Here is a 13,978-nt window from a genome sequence, read left to right as displayed (position 1 = left end):
AAGTATTTATAATTAAAAAAAATATATATATTATATATATATATTTTTTCTTATTCTTTTCTTATTTTATATAGACTTTAATAATAAAAATTATCTCTGAAGCAAATATTGTTAATACTGTTCATTTAAAAAATGAAATGAAAAAGTAAGATATGAATTAACTTTAATATCAATATCATTTTGAATTTAAAAAAAAAAGGATTTTAAAAATAATTATATAAAATTTTAATAAATTTTTAAATTATTTTGAAATAAATTTTTTATATAATAAACTAATGAATTTTGTATAAATAAGAAGCAATAGCAACATATTTTCTATAATATCTAAAAAAAACTTAGAGAAAAGTATTTTGAAATTCTTAAAAAATTCTGATGTCTCAAAATGATTAGAGAAATGTGAAGATATCTATGATTTATAAAATTTGTAATATTTTCAACAACTAAAAGCAAGATTATTATTATTACTAGACATAAGATATCACAATTTCATATGTTAAAAAATAAAAAATAGAAAATAAAGAGAAATACAAGATAGAATAGAAACGATTGCAATGATTTTATTTAAATATATTTTACTTATTATAATAAATAATAGTTAAATATATTTTAATTATTATAATATTAAAAATTAAACAATAATAAATGTTTTATATATAAGCTCTGATAATAAAAAAATGGTTGAATCAAATTTTATTAATATTGTTAATTTAAAAAAGAAAATAAATAAAACATATATCTAATGCTGCATTCTGAATTAAAAAAAAAATTTTTTTAAATATATTTTTTTGAATTATGGAATAAATTTATGAACTAATAATGAATTTTATATAGATTTTATATAAATAACAACATACTTTCTGCAATATTAAAGAATATTTTAATATTCTTGGCTTCAAAATTCTAATTTTGTATTATTTTGTATTATATAATTATTAATATAATATTATAATTGCAGAAATTATACAAAATACAAAAACATTTACAAGAAAAAAATATATTTTAATATAATAGCATTTTCACAGCAATATTGTTAAACATAACATATCAAAACTTCATATAATGAATATGAAACATAAGAAGAAAGGAAAAAAAAGAGTATATATAGTAAAAGAAATATGATTTTTTAAAAATATATTGTTATATTATTAGAAATTAACTAATAATAAATAATTTGTATATAGGTTTTGATAGGAATGTGATGATTATTATTGATTTAAATTAAAATAAAAAAATTTAGAAGTAAAGAAGCAAATAAGATATCTATTTAAGATTATATTATTATATCATTTTGATTTTAAGAAAAATGATTTTTAAAATAATTTCATTTTTTGAATTATAAAGTAAATTATAAAGTAATAATTTTGCATAAATAAGAAGCAATAACAATATTATTTCTCCAATTTCAAAAGTAAAGAAATTTAAAAGGTAATACTTTATTATCATATTTATTATCATTATTAGAATACAATATTTATGCTTTCAAGATTTCAAATTTACAATATGGTAAAACATTTACAAAGAAAAAAAATATAAAATTTGTAATATGCCCAATAGCAAATTATATAAATAGTTATAGAAAAAATTAATCTTGCTTGAATGCCAAGAGAAAAAATACAGATTCCAATAAGTAATAATTTTTTAATAATCTCTTTAATTTGAATAACAATTTATATAATATACATATAACCAATAGCAAATTAATTCCAAAACCAAATTGCCAAATTCCAAAACCAATTTAATATGATAATTCTTCTCTATAAAAATCAAGTTAATATTGCTCAATATATATAATGAATTTCATGGTTATATTCTAGATAACTGAACTTTATATTCATTAACATATATGATAAAAAATCATTATTCATATATACATGTTCATTACTTCAGAAATGAAAGATGTAGACATATGTAGATCTTTATTACAATTTACATATACTTAAAAATAACTATAAGTTTGAATAAAAAAATCTCAATATTCATAGCAAAAGCAATAATTCTTAAAATGGCAAAAGATATAATCAATCAATATATAGAACATTCCTATATTATTTGAACATTTATTTAGAACAATTCAATTAAACTAAAAAGATCAATCAATAAATAGTTAAAAAAACAAATATTAATAAATATTTAAAAAAAACAAAATGAATAATAATAAAATAAACTTGAATAATAATCTATATCATACTTTTACATAAGAAAATGATGAAAACTGGCAATTATCAAATACTAGAAAACTACAAAACAAAATACTCTTAATAAGCTTAGATCAACATTGAAAAAAGCAAATATAGTAAGATATAAATCTCTATCTACATAAAGAAGAAACTTTTGAAAAAATATTTTAGTCTATATTATGATAGTAATAAAAAATTATGATTCTATTCTATTATACTTATGATTTGTTATCAATCTCAACTTCTATTATAAGTAAGTAAATATAAAAATAATTATTAGCTTAACAGTTTTTCTATTGTTATACATATTCTATTTCTAAGAATTGAATAACAAAGGAATAAGAAACTATATATATATAAATATGAAGATTTTTTGGAATATTCACTATATATAGAATATTTACTATATAAAATAGTAATTAAAAAGTGATTAAGAAATTAAAACAATCAAGTTTTATTCTTTTAAGAAAGTTGAATCTAAACTCATATATATTAAAAATAATATTGGAATTCCTCAAATCAAATATTCTATTATAACATTCTTTTTAATATAAAAAAAAAATAAAAAAAAAATGTTAAAATATATAAATGGTAAAAATAAGAATTCTATCATTATTAAAAAAGATAGCTTAATACTCTATATATAAGCTTATGTTTTATATACAAAACATCACATCAAATTTAAATCATATTTCATCACTGAAAAATTAGACTATATTTTGTATATTATACACATGTTCTACATGTAAATGAATATATATACATATGTATAGTAGTCAAATATGACACATACGATTATATAGTATGTATATTCGTTATATTTTGTACAATATAAGTCATACTAAAAATCAAAAACATCTAAAGCCTTTGTATTTGTAAATAGAAAAAATATTGTTTTTCTTAACGACTTAATATTTTCTAGTTTTTTCCTTTTTATTATTCTTAAATTAAAGTGAAATGTCAAACTGAAAATCTAGAGCCTTGTTTGGCAACTCTGTTTCAAATTCAGTTATGACTAGCTAATAAGAAAGCTTGTTGAAGCCGCCATGTTCTAATTCCCGCATCTATATAATGTCCTTCGTTCTTGACCGTTATAGTTAAGAGCACGTTAAGAGAAAGGTAAGGATCAAAAGATATATATATAATACAAGAATTTCAAATATAATCTAAATAGTTTATAATTGATTAAAATTGTTAAATAAATTTATTAAATTCAATATAATATAAAAAAAAAACATACTATGATTTCAAATGCTCATTAATGTAAAAATATATCTATCTAGATTATCAAATTCTTGATAAAATATTTTAGTCTCTATATTTTTTATATAAATATAATAATGTAATAAGTTTTATTATATTATTAAGTAATATATATCATGTAATAATGTGTCTTATTCTAATTTGAAGTCATATTTTGTCATAACCTTTTATATTTAGTGTTTTTTGTGATACAATTATATATATGTGGCATACTTTTTTATCTCACAGTTAAGATTTTCAGAAAAAATAAAATAAGTAACATGTGGTTCAAACCATAAAACAAGAATTCTCAAGAACTTTATATTATAGTGTTATTTTATTATTATGTGCTATTATTACTACATTCCACAGTAAGTATATTATTTATGTTAAAAAAATAATTTTATTAATTTCATTATAGTTGATAGTATGTTTTAGAATATGCTGTAATATAAAAATACTTCAAAAATTCTGCAATAATTAATTATATCTTGCAGTCTTGTGGTTTAATATTTATAATTTTATAATTGTTAATGTTCATAATTGATTATAATTTTTTTGTTTTGGAATTTGTTTTGGACAATTTAGAAAATAAGATATTGTGAATATATTTATTTATTTTTATTTTCTTTTTTATTTCAAGTGATTAATATAAAAGTTTTATATAAAAAAAAAGTTAAATAACATGTTTAAAATTAAATTTGTTTACATTAAAATAATCTTATCAGAAAATATTTTTCTTGTATTTTCAAAAATTTTAAGAACAGATTATATAAAGTTTAAAAATGAATTTTCATAGAAAAAATAAAAAGTTGAAAATGAGAAAATTAATTTTTCAATTTAATTTTAAAATTTAAAGATATAAGAAAATATATATTTAAAAAAAAAATTATGAAAGGCAACATTTATTAAGCAATTAATAAATAGACAAAATATTTTTACTTTAAGTATAGTTTGATTGATGTACATAGTAATATGTAGTTTTAATAAAGTACTAATAAATCAATTATTTTCAAAATAATTTGATTTTTTTCATGGTTCATATGAAATAAAGTATTATTATAAATAAATTATTACAATTTTTTTTAATAAAAATTTATTCATTTTGAAATAAATTATTTTTTTTGATATATGTATAAAATATTCAAAATTTTAACATATTATGTAAAATATAAAAATATTAATTTGACTTTAATGTCTTGTGTAATAATTTATTATTCTTAGATATAATGTTCTATACATACAATTATTTTATACTAATAATATTTTATTGTCATGAAAATATAGAATATTTATATAATTAAAAAATGGAACACAAAAAAAAAAGAAAAGAAAATAAATGTTCTACTTTTAAAAATTATTCTATTCGCCATTATTTAATTTATTTTTTTAATCCTTAATTATTATATATTAATTAAATATTTTATTTAATATTTGTAAATTCAGTTATATATTTAAATATAAATTAAATTAAATAACATTATTTTTTAACAAAGTTAATAAATGTTTTCTACTTATATGTTAACAAATTAAATATAGAATTAAATATAGAAATGAATATGATTATAAAAAAAATAAATTTAATTTAAAACATTTTCTATTTTCCTAATTTTAAATTTTTATTAAATTTAATTTAATTTAAAGATATCTAGATACCTCGTTTATAATTCGATTCCTCTATTACAAATTTAAATTAACTTATTGATGAGTAATGATTTCACGAATTTTGATGATTTTTAAATATATTGTAAAGGATAAGATTTAAAATTTTTTGCATATAATCAGCAATCGATTTTAACTCTCGAAATATTTATAAAAAATATGCAAAGAAAATATCGTATTTTTTTTTATTCCGTTACAACAATCGGAAAGCAAATGAATTTTATTTTTTTAATGTTTGCATTGTCAATATAAATTCCAACAATATTATTTACCAATAAATCATATTTAATTATTGAATGTTCAAAGTATTCATATAAATATTCAATTATATTTTCTCTCATTTTCAAAAAAAATACAATATTTTGAACTTTTCCTTCATTTATATATAATAGAGATATAATATAATATTATATGTAAGAGATATAATATAATAATCTTCATAAAATATAGAGATTTTTGATTTCAGAAACATCAATGCTTTCATTTACAGAATAGAATGAAAATTCAATTTCGCAACAAAAGTACAATTTTATTAATTATTACTTTATTAATAACATTTTTTTCAATTGTTATAACTTTCATTTTTTAAAATACATTTTGCAGAATTTCTGAATAGGTGCTATTACTTGTAATACCTTGATATAGAAATATAGAAATATACTATATTTTATTATTTCAATATTATATATATAATATATCTTATATTTTTTTATTTTATTTTATTTAAAAAATGTTAGTTTTCTTTTTTTTTTTATTTTGCACAGATTCTCTATAATTCATATTATTTGGATAATATTTATATGCTTTAGCTAAATGTTAGTTCAGTCTTATTTATTTATAATACCTTTTTTCATGCAAAACGTTTCATCTTATATAGAGTTTCATCACATTTCGCAAGCTATTGAATTGATTTGAATATAAAAATCTTTAAAAGCAGGATGAACAAAATTATTGAATTTCTTCTTTGTATTATCTTGTTACTATTATTTTCTGTTTATAAAATACACATTACAAATGATTAATTGATTTTAAATATGAGAAAATTAAATCGTTTGATTTAAATTTGGAAAAGTTATTCTTCATTAAACGATATCGATTCATTTCTTTTTATTTTGTTTTTTTTTTTTAAATTTGTTTAGTTAATGACTGAAATATATTTAAAAATATATTTTAAAAAATATATTTTACCTGATTCATTTTGTGGTCAATAATCAATAATTGCTAATAATTAAAAAAAGAAAAATTGTATAATTGTTTTCAAACTTATCACTTTAGAATTTCTGAAATATATAGAACATAAAATGAAATTTAAATTCAAATTAAATCATTCAAAATTAAGCTAAGCATCAACTAGATCGCATCATTATTAAGCAATAATTCACTGAAATATATTACTATTGATCGTCTCTATTCATCCGAAATTTCTTAAATTTTTCTACTTAATAACATTGTTCATATTCCATTTTATTCATACTCTGATAGAGAACTAATGAAATACTTCCAGATTTTCTGATTGAGATCAGGAAATCATTTTAAAAACGTATTCAATATAGTTTGATCATTATATAGTATAGCTTAATTTTTTTCTTATTAAAATTCATGATTCAATCTTTCAGTTAAATTATATGTTATAGATTTTATGCATTCGCATATTGATATAAAATCAAATTTTTGTAATTTTTTAATATGAATTTTGAATTTTTTTCTCATTGTTCATACTTGGCAATAAAATACGTTTTTTCTTTTTGAAATTATATTCATCTCCTCTGTGTAAGATCTGAAATATTAAAAACTTTGGATTGATATCCATTTGTTTCTGCAGCCTTTAATGATGCTATTGTTCATAATTTTTTTTACATATATTATTTTTTAAGCATGATTCTAAAAAAATATTTTAGATTAATTATATGTTTACTATATATATATTTTTATGATGGATTATATATCACATAAAAAATCCAAGCTCATTTAACTCAACAATTAAGAAATGATGATTTATTTATTTTCTCAATAATAGTGACAATATTTTATTATACAAATGTAAACATTATACAAATATAATTTCTGAAATTGTTATTTATTATATTATATTAATATATTATATTTCATTACTTTTTGGTAGAATCAGTAAATTGTAATATAAAAAATATATATAATAATAAAATATATATAAATATAAAAAATATATATAATAAATAAAATAATATATAAATAAAAGTTTTTAAGGCTATTTTTATTATAATTTTTATTAGATACATAACTTATTTGGTTTTTCATTTAAAAACAAAAACAATTTTAATATATTTTGCATGTAAAGGCTATATTGGTGGCTTGTATCTCTTTTTTTCTTTTCAAAAGAGTCATAAGAGAACATTCTTATCATAAAATTAATTTTTCAAAGTTGAAACTTGAAAATATATTTTTAGAATATTTTATAAAACTTATTTATTCTTTTCTTAATAAAATTGCATTTCAAATATTTTTTTTTTAATAATAATATCTTATTTTTTTTATAAATTGATATTCGTACTTAATAATCAATTTGGAGAAATTTTTCATCATAATATAGTTTGAAGAAAGATAAAAATTGTGACTTGTCATCGTATTCACAATTTAATTGATTTAAATATGACATGTAAATTTTGTGTCAGTAATTAATATTTTGAAATCCATAAAACGTAAAAAATAATATTTGATAATAATTTTGTGTGTATAATAGTGATTAGAATTTAGAAATTAATTAGAAATACAATATAATACAATTTAGCAGGATAATATTACTTAAAAGTGAAAAATAAATCAGTATTTTCAAATATTATTTTTGACATATATAAATTTCACATTTGGAAAAGTCATATTAAATATCAATTTATATTAAAAAAATAACATATTTGAAATATTTTCATTAATATATAATGTTGAATGAATTGTCCATTTCTTGTTAATTACAGATATGCAATTTATATATGTTTGATTTTACTCTAGTTATAAATAATCATTCAGGAAAATTTGAAAATCTTATGGAATTTTGTTTCACAAAATTGCTGATCATTGCGATTGTTATTTTTAAATTTTCTTAATGTAAAAAATATTTGTTTTATAAAAAAATTTCACTAAGATTATTACAAATTTTATATAGAATAATAATATTATTGTCAAAATCTATAATAAAATAAAAAAAAATATTGATTTGTAATTTATGTAATAAATTATTATAAATGTAAATTAACATTTAATGAAAAAAATTATTAAAATATTAATAAAAAATTCAAAACTTTAATATAATGCATAAAAATTATAATTTTTTTAAAATTTCCTTATGTGATTCTGAATTTCTTATTCAAAATTACAAAAATTTAAAAAAAAAAGTTTCAGTGCTGTCTAGTTTTGAAGATATTTCAAAAAATATATTTTCAAGTAAGATTAATTTTATTTTCATAGTGAATAGTAGCAGATAAAAAAAAAATACGTGTTAAATATTTTTTTTTTTAGAACTGTTTTCTATATGTGTGGCAGAGATAGTTCTTAATTGTTTCTTTGTTAAAATGTTATGAAACCGTATTTGATTTATAAGTTTGTAAAGAAAATGATTTTTTTAAAAAGATTTTAAAAAGATATTTTTTAAATTTCAGATATATGATCGAAATTGAAATTCACATCAATTGTAATCAATATTTCTAATGATAAATTTTTCTCTAAGATTTTTTCATGTTTATAGCATTAATTATTAGTTATAGTTTATTGAATTATTGTGGTTATATTTTGCATAGATAATAGTCGCTTTATGATTTGTATATATATGTATGTATAAATAATTATAAGATATATAATTTTAACATATATAATATATATAATTTTCAATTATATCAATTGAAAAAATAAAAGTAAATATATTAAGAATCGATAATGTTTGAATATATTGATATGAATATTCATATTAATTTTTATATTCAATATAAATATGTTGAATATTCAAATATGGATTTGGTGATATGGAGATGATTCTTTATTTTATTTGGTTACATAAAACTATTAATATAGAATTACTATCTTGAGTTTCTGAATTAATATCATTTTCGTTTTCAATTCTTTGATTATTATTGCTTTATTCGCTTCACCTTTAGTGATAATTTAATTAAAGTTAACAATTATATCATTCAATGATTTTTTCTGTGATTGTGAAATCCAATTTTCATCCTCGTAATTCAGATAATTTATTTTGAGAAAAATCTTCTCAATATATATGTCCAAATATATTTTTCTTCGCCTATCATAAATAATTTAAAATAATATCATATATAATTTTGATACGTCTAATATTTTATAATTAAATTTATTTATATATATAATTACAACATTAAATTCATTTTAATTGTTTTCACATAAAATATATAGCTTACTTTGAAAATTCTTTTGCTCATCATTTTTACATTATCTAAATTTCTAGAAAATTATTTTTTCATAAAACAATTATATCTTTTTGTTTCTTGTATCTTAATTGGAAAGAATCATATATCGTTTATATAAATTTTTATTGTATCATTTTTTATCATTCTTTATCATTTCTTTCTCATCAAACGAAATCAGAAACAATTCAAAGAATTAAAAATATAAAAAAAATAGAGTCTCGAAAATTAGACTTCGTAAAAAACTATGTATGTATGTTTATTGATAATCAATTATATTAATTATTGATAATCAATTTCAGTAATAAGAATATATAATAATTTATATAATTTTTTCGCATAAATTGTTTAAAATACCGAGTTATATAAATGAAAAATTAAAAGTTTTGAAAAAAAATATGAAAATAAAATAATTACTCCATATTTGATATTTCGAAAAATTATATTTTAGATAACCGTTAATTATCAAGCAAATGATAAAAATTTTGGTTGCTGATATAAGGCTTTAAAAATGAGTAATTTTGAGGTGAGTGTGATGAGGTTTTTTTAAAAATAGAGATAGATGCAAAGAAAAAAAATTTTACATGTATTTTTATGTTGTTTTGCTTCGTATATTTAGAACAAATTTTATTTTTTTTTTTTTGCAATGTCAGTTCAATGTATTTCGGAAATATGTCCAATGTTTTACTTGAGATCGAAAAAGTCAGCTAGTTGGACATTTTATAAAATTAAATTAAAATAATTAAAAAATTAAATAATAAATTAAATTAAATTAAATTATCTTTGTTATTTTGTCTCTGTTTATTCTGCAATCAATATATATTTTAATTGTGTGAATAATACAAATATTGAATTGAAGTATAAAAAGAAAATTTTCGATCTTCTTTCAGGAATTTCTTTATAATAAGTAAACAGATTAACATTTAATCTTAATGATTAATTTCTTATTAAATTCAACAATACTTTAATGTCTTTTTGAAATTATATATACTTGTTCAAATATATTTTCATATTTTCATGTGAAAACATATGTTTTGTTGATATATTCATGTCGCCATTATCTAAAAATTAACAAATCATGTTTCTTCATATATAATCTTTAATTTTTTCATTGCGATTTCCCTTGATTTTTTTTGTCGATTGTTTCATATTGTTTTGATAGTAATTGTTTTTTTGTTTATGTAATTTTAAAAAAAGATTAAGTGAAGAGTATTAATTCTTAAAAAATAAAATATTTTTTATTCAGAATGAATTTTAATAAGTCTATAATAATGTTCTATTATCAATTGTATCAATTTGTCTTGTCTATGTACATCTTTTGTAATATACATTTACATATACATTTCAGAATTAATACATACACAATTTGTAAATTTTTATCCCAAATTTTGCTATTTTAGATTTAGATTAAATTTATTAATTCATTGTTGTAATTGTTTTTTATATTTTATTTACGAATCCACTGTTATTTATGTTAATTATCGGATATGTAAATAGCTCTAAATTTCTCATTTTTTAAAGATTTTATTAAAGATTTTATTTTATTAATCATTTCTGTTAACCATTATTTGAACAATGTAAAAATCTCGAAATTTGTTGAAATTCATTATTCTTTTAAATATCAGCATTTTTATTATTGTTCTTTTCAATACATTTAGATATTTGATTTTTTTATTTGTATCATTAAAATAAATCTTTATCGTTATTTTCTTGCTTTTCTTCTCTTAAGTGTCAAATATTATTTAATTTCATTTTATTTCCTCATCGTTCATAATGTGTTCGTAACGATTGTTTAAATAATAATTATTTTTTAAAATTTATGTCAAATATAATAGAAAATAATAATATCTTAATAATTCTAAGTTGTCATTGTCATTGATTTAAAACAGAAGCTTTTATGTTATAATATATTTGAATTATATAATTGGTTTGATTATATATATATATATTTATAATTAATTATTTCACGCGGTTTCTTACTGCCAAAGACATATCGCTATTATTAGAATTATTATTATTGCTTATTTTATTAAATACTGGAAAAAATTTGTATGGTTTTCTTATTAATAATGAAACAAAATTAGATTTTAGTAAGTAATTCACATTTAATGCTTGAAATTAATATTAACAAGAAAATTATATTCATGATATATTGTGTACATCATTATATATGATGTAATTTTGCATGTTTCAATGTTATTTCAATATCCTTTTGTTTATGTAAAGTTAAAAATAAATAATGAAAAGATGAAAATTCGTGTTTTCCCATTTTACGACTTTAAACCTAAAAATATTGCAATAAATATTGCAAAACACATGTATTATGTATGGAGAAAATTGTATTAATGAAAGAATCGCATAGAAATGATTTAAACATGCACAATTGGCAATTCTCTGAATTTTTTTCATACATTCCTTAAAGTGTAGAAAAAAAGAAAAATTTAAATATTAGATTGTGTATATATATTACATATACGCGCGTGTGTGTATGTGTGTTTACAGAATTATTTGAGATAAAGAAAAGATTAATGATTAATAGTGAGAGAATTAGCATTTTACATAATAATGTGAAACAATGGCTGAAAAGAAATTACCTATATCTAATATATATATTCTAATGGTGATATTCATGTGACAAAGAAATTCATCATTTGAAAAAGAAATTGTTTAGAAGAAAAAAACTATTATAGTTTTTCTAAACAAGCGAAGAAAGGCACGCAGTTAACTCGTGAACTTGGCTTATTATAGAGCAACAGGCCTTTTTTGTGCTCCCCATTACTCTCCCATATAGGAGGACTAAGAATGTATATTATTATTGTGTATATATATTCGCGAAACAAAATAAGATAGAATATGGAATGGTTAATAACAATAGAAATGGAGATCGTGAAACAATAAAGAAAAATTGTTCACGCTTCTTATAGAATAAGCCAATTAATGATTTTCATTCTTTTCTTATTTTTATTCTTGAAAGAAGGATAGTAATATATATATATTCACAATCATATAGTTAATATGATATATAATAAGACAAAAGGAGAATATGAAATAATTAAGAGAATCGATATATTGATAGTAGAAATCATAAAGTGAGGGAGAAGTTGTCCAAACTTATAGAATAACATCTTACGTTATTTTTATGATTTGCTAAAAAAATAAAGGATATTGAATGAGAAATTTTGTTTTATCTTTTTTACAATTTTGAGTTATTACATAATTATCATCTCTTTTTGCAAATAAAAATTTTAAAAAGTATTAATGATATGAAATCAATAATTGATTCATTCTTTCCGATTATTTTTTTTAAATTTTTTACAAAAAAGGAATATATAAATTTGATGTATTTATAGAACTGTAGAAATAAATGATGATTATTTCAAATAAAATTCCAATATTTGAAATTTAATTTAGAAATCTATACGAATTTTTTCCAGTATCTAATATTTCACTATCCGAATAATATTTTGGGTTTTGAAATGTTATTAATGTTTTTTATCATTCTTTTTATTTTTTGTTTTCTCTCATTTTTTTTTTTAACTTTTTATAATTTATTTAAATTTTATTTGAAAAATTGAAGGAATATAGTATAAAATAATATTGAATAGTTGCTTTATAAAGAAAATTATGAAAATTATAATAAATTTTATATATATTTTATTATAAATTTTTATGACAATGATATAAATTGAACCATTTTGATTGTAACTTTTTATGATAATAGTTTCTTTTTTTTTTTTTGTATTTTCTACTGTTGTTTTTAAGTTTTAGATTCTTCAAGTTTTAAGTTTTAATTTTTATTTTCATTATAAAAATATCTATTATTTGTATAATATATAATCCAAAATTGTGATCATGATTCATATTCAATTTATTTCAAGGAGTTATTTTTTAAAAATTTTGATAAAAATTTTAATTGTCATGAATTTCATATTATAATATTCAGTATATATACACTTCGTTTGTACTGAAAATAGCAAACAAAATGGTAAAGGAGAAACAGAAATCTCCATTTGTTCCGTTTAAATATACTACTTATTATATCAATAATAACGTGTTGACATAATAATAGATTCTTGTAAACTAATGAGAATACTAATGAATACTAATGAGATTTGTCAATAGTTAATATTCTGTTTATGAATTTACGTTAATATTTTGAAGTCATCGTTATCATATCATTCTGATTATATTCTTTATAATTATTTGTTTTTTTCGTTTAAATAATTTAATTTTACATGATTGTTCGATCAATTATAAAAATACATGTGACGCAAACTAAGAGTATTAGGTAGTCGGATAATAATATTCATATTTTTTTTACTATTCATCTTTTCATAGACAAACGATATATGGTTTAAAATTATAAACATTTATGATACAATGAAACAATAAAGATATATCTATAAAACTAGAATTGAAACCCATATTTCAATAATTTTCAGTAATGAATATTTACAATAATTATTTTTAAATTTTATTATTTTTTAAATT

At 17.9% G+C, this 13,978-nt stretch overlaps 1 long non-coding RNA gene across 1 annotated transcript in view; it reads left to right on the top strand.

Annotated features, from left to right (window-relative positions):
- Positions 1-3,048: 3,048 nt before the first annotated feature.
- LOC113219293 overlaps positions 3,049-13,978 on the top strand; it is an 83,346-nt gene continuing 72,416 nt past the window's right edge. The window contains exon 1 of the long non-coding RNA XR_003306214.1: positions 3,049-3,296. This is a non-coding gene — a long non-coding RNA (uncharacterized LOC113219293). The remainder of the gene's footprint in view (positions 3,297-13,978) is intronic.

Source organism: Apis mellifera, linkage group LG16, assembly GCF_003254395.2.
Source record: "Apis mellifera strain DH4 linkage group LG16, Amel_HAv3.1, whole genome shotgun sequence".
NCBI classification, from domain to species: domain Eukaryota; kingdom Metazoa; phylum Arthropoda; class Insecta; order Hymenoptera; family Apidae; genus Apis; species Apis mellifera.
This window is presented reverse-complemented; position numbering and strand designations above follow the sequence as displayed.